Raw genomic sequence first — 6,670 nt, 5'->3', positions numbered from 1 at the left:
GGAACACAAACTATAATTGACAAATTGCTGGAAGCTCAGCATAGACAAGCTTGAGAGCAAAAAACTCTGGAGGGGACAGTCGTGGGGATTCCCAACACTTTTTTTACTTCCAGGAGCCCCTCTGCGTCTCATGTGAAGATTGGAGAAGGTTCCCCTTTTGCTTCTGGCAGATGAGGGAGAGAGTAACCAATTTAGAATATGCCCAGAGCTCTCTGTTCTCCGTAACATTGCCTGCCCTCAAGAGAAACTATTTTACCATAGCCTGACTGACTTGAGTTTTGCCCAAGGCTAACCAACCTGAGGAAAGGAAAATATTCAACTCCAGTCCCCTATAGCCTTCCTGTCTCACTTGAGGGGTGAGGGAGCTGAGAAGCACTTATTATGCTCAGGGACACAGGCCTACTAAAAGACTGAGATCCAATCACAGTACCATAGAGTGCGTCCCCTTCCCCACACCTCACCTCCACGTCTACCGAACTCCTGTACAACAACAGGGGATTACTTATAGCTAAAAGGTTGCAAACCTCAGGTCCTATTTAAGAAGGAGTCTCTCAGGAAACTTAATGACAACAGGGCAGACAAAAACAAGAACACTAAAAGAAATTTTAGCCTCCAACACCACAGCTACAGCAAGTAGTAAACACATCCTAATTCCTAGACGGATAAATATAAAACCTCACACTAATGCCTTATTGGTTCATTTTACTCAATATATCATGTCCAGCTTTCAACAAAAAATTCCAAGGCAGGCTAAACGGCAAAAAACAACAACAAACAAACATCAAAACACCCAATCTGAAGAGACAAAGTATCAGAACCAGACTCAAAATATGGCAGAGATTTTGGAATTATCAGACTAGGAATTTAAAATAACTATGATTAATACACTGGGGGCTTTAATGGGAAAAAAAATGGACAGCATGTAGAAACATGGGTACTTTGAACAAGTGGGACTACAGGGAGTATAAGCAGAAAATACCTTTATTCCTGCCCCTAGTAAAATTTCCAGCAGGTTCCATGGCTTTCTGATCACTCTTGAATAATAAAAATCTTCCAGTCTCAAGAATCCTATAGTTAATATGACTAGCCCAATGCAACAATCAAATCCTTCTCTCTTCACTGTCAGCTTCTCCTGCACTGCCTGGCAAACATTGCTGGTCTGGAAGTGCTTGTGGAATGGATTCTCTGAGCCTCAGTTTCCTGATCTGTAAAATAGAGGTATTTTACACTGCACTGCTTACCTCTCAGGGTTGAGGTGTACAATAAGGGGAATAAAGTGGCAGAGCATGTCACTTCCTGAATGTGTGACCCTCTGGTGTGTCTCTAGAACTCTGCATACGATGCTCTTTCTGGCCAGGAAGACTCCTCCCAAATCCGCTTCTCCTGGCCAGCTCTACTCTTCCTCAAGACTTGGCTCCTGGGAAGCCTTCCTGACACCTCCGGCTGAATTTGGGGCCCGTCCCTCACATTGCCCTCTCTTGGAGATTGATAGCACTGTTTGTGCTTGTGTGTTCTTATTGTCCTCTAAGATCCACCACCACAGTCTGCAGTGGTGTTTGTTGAATAAACAGAAAGAGAGCAGAAGGGAGGAGTGTAATAGTCCTTGATAAGTGGCGGTAAGAACTTAGCAATGTGAGGTTGGTATTATTGGCAATAAATGAGAGAGGGGCGAGGCAGGTGAGGAATGAAAGCAGGAAGAGGGAAGAGGCAGGGTAGGAGAGAAAGGAGAGTGAGGACCAGAGACAGAGCAGCTACCCAGACTCACAGGCTTCTTGTGAGAGTGTAGGGGGCAAAGGGAGTGAGGCCAGCTCTACCCAATCTCCTACACAGCAGCGGAGGAAAGAGGAGGGAGCAGGGTTAGGAGGCTGGTCAGTTTCTCTCTCCCTGCTCCCTGTTCTCCCTCTTGTTCACTGTGGCCCAGCCCTTCTGTGGGTGGCCTATAGGCAGGCGGGGGCGGGGGGGGGCGGATTTAGAATAAGACTGTCTCCAAAGAACTTCTCACAATTTCTTCTTCCTTGCTCTTCCCTTGTATTCTTGAAATGGAACATTCCTTGGACATTTTCTTTATAAGTTCTGCATGTGGTGGTCTGTCTCAGACTTGGTGGAATCTGATTGTCTATCACATCGGTGACTCAGACAAACTGAAGAGTCCCATTTTAACATTGCTTACACTAGTTTAAAAACTGGCAAAAGGAAATAAAAAGTACAGCACTAAGAACGGGAGAGGGGGCCACCAGAAGAATTTGAAGAAAATCAGATGGGACCATTCTGATGGGCAGAGCAGAGGAAGCAGCCACAGAGGTAGATGCCTAGAAAGTAAGAACCACTGCTCACGGGGACCTGGGAAGACTCTGTTGTCAGAAGGTACAGGCACAGAGGGCAGGAGACAGTGGGGAGGAGAAATCATGGCGAGTCTTAGGCCCACCTGGAAAGAACTGTGTCCGAGAGAACATCCACCCTATGCTTGCCTCTGTCTTGAGTCAGCACAACAGTAGGCCAAGATGGCACCCACCCAGGCCTAACCAGAGGGTGCCCTATAAAAGAAACAGGATTTGGGGGGAAGCCTGGGGTTCCTCGTGCCAGTGCTGCCATCCCAAGAAAAGACTTCCCCATTTTTGGGGGGGCTGGGAGAGAAGTAGTCCTGGTCATGACCTCTAAATGGAATCTTGCCAGTCAACTTGGAGGAGAGGGCTGTTAAAAAACTAGATCCTATGCTGGTAGAGAAGACCAGTAAGAGCCACCTATATTAAAATACAAATCCTTCATTCACAGATATAAATGGATAGCCAAGGATCCCCAGATCTTTGAGTAAAACCAACAACCCATAAAAAAGAACCAAGATAAACAAACAGAGCTATGAACCCAGGAGAAATGGGGATAGTGTGGGGAATAGGAAATAACATTTAAAAAAATCTACTTAGTATCCTCAGTGAGGTTTTAGGGGGTTTTTCTTCCATAGACAAAGGAAAAAATCATCCAAAATTTGAAAACAATAAAAATGTCCATGAAAATTAAAAATGTAATTGTCAAACTAAAAAAATGCAAAGTGAAAGAAATACCTGAGAACAGTAGTTCTCAAAATGTGATAACCAGCCACCAGCATCAGTAACACCAGGGAACTTTTTAACATGAAAGTTTCTGGGTTCCAGTCCAGACTTACTAAATCAGAAACTGGGGGTGGGACCCAGCAATCTGTATTTTCACAAGCCTTCCAGGAGATTGGGGTGCACCTCAAGTTTGATAACCACTGAGACCTAAAACATAGAACAAAAAGATGAAGAGGTGAGAAACATGAGAGAAAAATTAAAAGATCTAGAGAATCGATGCAGGAAGAGTTAGAGAAAGGGAAAACAGACTTCTGGGGAGTACACAATCAAATACATAATTTCAGAAAATGTCCTTGAACTACAGAAAGATACAAATCTTTAGATTTAAGAGTCTCCAGGGTTTTATACCCTCAGAATTGCTGGGAAGTTTAGAGCTAGTACATGTAAAGAATCTGTAAAGAATCATGTAAAGAATCTCATACCACAAAGCAAACACTCAGTAACTGTTACTCTCTTCTCACTCCTTGGGTGCTTGGCATGTACTCTTCCAGACTTCTCTCTACACCTTTATAGAGTCCTGCTTGTAGTTTATTTTTTTCATAAAGTTCATCTTACTGTACATAGTGTTTTGCAACTTCGTTTTTTGCATTTAACAAAAAAGGTGTTCTCCCAGGTCAGTTCCTCCAGATTTACTTTAATTACTAGGCAGTATCCATACTTCACCTGCCTCTTGTTGATAAGTTTGTGTCTATTTTTGCTACAGTTATAAATAATGCCCTACTAAGTTTCAGGTCTACCAACAGTATGTGAAGGTGCCAAATTCCTTCACCATCAACACTTGATATTAAAAGTGAGTTTAATTCTTGATACATGTTATTAAAAAGAAAAGAGTTGGGCTTCCCTGGTGGTGCAGTTGTTGAGAGTCCGCCTGCCGATGCAGGCGACACGGGTTCGTGCCCCGGTGCGGGAAGATGCCACGTGCCACGGAGCGGCTGGGCCCGTGAGCCATGGCCGCTGAGCCTGTGCGTCCGGAGCCTGTGCTCCGCAACGGGAGAGGCCACAACAGTGAGAGGCCCGTGTACCGCAAAAAAAAAAAAGAAAGAAAAGATCCTCTTGCTGCATTGCACTGCATCTCCCTGACTTCAGAGGAGGTGACCTCTTTCTTGTGTTCGTTGAACATATTTATGTTCGCCTCTGTAAATTTTACATTCATATCCTTTGTCTAGTTTTTTCATATCAGGTTGTTTATCTTTTATTTATTGTTTTATATAGTCTGAAAATTAATTTTTTTCTATTGTATTTTTAACACATTTAAATTTGTAGCATAAGGTTGTTTAATATTAATGTTTGAGAAGGTTGTAAGATGACTTTCTAATTTAATTTTTCTCCAAATAGATAATTTTTCAAAACCAGCATTTGAATAGTTTCCTTATCTTAAGAAAATATGGTTTAAATCATTCCCCCAGGGACTTCCCTAGTGGTGCAGTGGTTAAGAATCCACCTGCCAGTGCAGGGGACACAGGTTCAAGCCCTGGCCCAGGAAGATCCCACGTGCCACGGAGCAACTAAGTCTGTGTGCCACAGCTACTGAGGCTGCGCTCTAGAGCCCATGAGCCATAACTACTGAGCCCATGTGCCACAACTACTGAAGCCTTCACACCTAGAGCCCATGCTCCTCAACAAGAGAAGCCATCGCAATGAGAAGCCTGTGCACCACAACAAAGAGTAGCCCCCACTCGCCACAACTAGAGAAAGCCCACGTATAACAACGAAGACCCAACCAGCCAAAAATTAAAAAAAAAAAAATTCATAAAAATAAAAATCATTCCCCCATTTTCACATGTAAATGTGCCCAATTCTGGCCTCTCTATTCTGTTCCAGTGATACATTTTTCAAATCCTTAATAATCTACACCCCCCCCCAACCATCATCACTACTACCAATCACCATCATTGTCTATGTTTTTCAAAATATTCTCATCTATTCTTGAACATTTTTTTTCCAGATAAATTTTAGAATAAGCCTGCTAAGTTCATTTTATTTTACATTCACTTACTACTTTTTCAACATTCTTCCTTTGTATAGATCCAAGTTCCCAACTTATATTATTTTCCTTCCTTCTAGAGAACTTCCTTTAACATTTCCTGTAAAAAAAAAAGTCTACTGGCAACAAATTCCCTCAATTTTTGTTTGTCAGAGAAAGTCTTTATTTCACTTTCACTTATGAAGGAAATTTTGCAGCATAAAGAATCCTAGGTTGGTGAGTATTTTTTCTCCCTACATCTTAATTTCACTCCACAGTCTTCTTGTTTGCATGTTTTGTCAGGTGAAGTCAGATGTTAATTCTTACCTTTGTTCCTCTGTAGGTAAGGTGTTTTTTCCCTCTGGCTTCTTTCAGAATTCTTTAATTTTTGATTTGCTGTAGATTGAAAATGATATGCCTAGTCTTTCTTCCCTCCTTCCTTCCTGCTTTCCTTCCCTTCCTCCCTCCCTCCCTTCCTCTCTTCCTTCCCTCCCTCCTTCCTTCCTCCCTCCCTTCCTTCCTTTATTTCCTTCTTCCTTTTTTGGCATTTATCCTGCTTGATGTTCTCTGAGCTCCTTCCTAGATCTGTGGCTTGTCTGACACTAACTTAGGAAATTTTCCAGTAATTACTGTCTCAAGCATTTCTATGTTCCTTTCTTTCTTCTCCTTCTGGTACTCCCATTACATGTACGCTACACATTTTGTGTTGTCTCACAGACCTTGAATATTCTGCTCTTTTTTGATTGTTTGTTTTGTCTTTCTTCTATCTGCTTTTCAGTTTTGGAGGTTTGTATTGAGATATCTTCTAGCTCAGATTCTTTCCTCAGCTGTTCCTGTCTACTAATAAGCTCATCAAAGGAATTCTTCATTTCTGTCATGCTTCTGATCTCTAGCACTTCTTCCTCTGCTTACACTGCTCATCTGTTTTTTGCTTTTCTTGTTTTTTGCGGTACACGGGCCTCTCACTGTTGTGGCCTCTCCCGTTGTGGAGCACAGTCTCCGGACGCGCTGACATGTTTATAATTTCGCATCTCTGTATCCAGGAACATGTTTGACATCTCCTTTAATTCAGGGTTCCTTTTTAAATAGTTCAATAACTTCAGTAATGTTTGATAGGTTTTTATAAGTCTTGCACATTTTTTGACCTGTTTAATCCTAAGCATATTATATAGTTGTTTTTAAAGTTATTTTTTATAAAATCTTTTAAAAAAAATCAGGTAACCTTATTGGGTATTGTTGGCTTCTTGGAATGCTAATGGTTTTAGTAAGTTATTCTTTACTAGGCCTCTTTCCTTTGTTTTTTGTTGCTTTTGCTTTTTTATTAGTTCCAATAGTTTGTCTGATAGCTTTATTAGTTTTAATTGTCAGTTGAGTCCCCTGCATTTTCTAGGTACATAATGAAATAATCTGGAAATAATTACAATTTTTGTCATCCTTCCTGAACCACCACCTGCCCCCCTCCCTGTATTATTTCTTTTTTTATTTTATTTTATTTTTTTAACATCTTTATTGGGGTATAATTGCTTTACAATGGGGTGTTAGTTTCTGCCCCATAACAAAGTGAATCAGTTATACATATACATATGTTCCCATATGTCTT

Source organism: Neophocaena asiaeorientalis, unplaced genomic scaffold (genome assembly GCF_003031525.2).
Source record: "Neophocaena asiaeorientalis asiaeorientalis breed wild unplaced genomic scaffold, Neophocaena_asiaeorientalis_V1.1 scaffold437, whole genome shotgun sequence".
Lineage (NCBI taxonomy): Eukaryota > Metazoa > Chordata > Mammalia > Artiodactyla > Phocoenidae > Neophocaena > Neophocaena asiaeorientalis.
The sequence above is the reverse complement of the archived record's forward strand: the minus strand, read 5'-3'. Positions refer to the sequence as shown.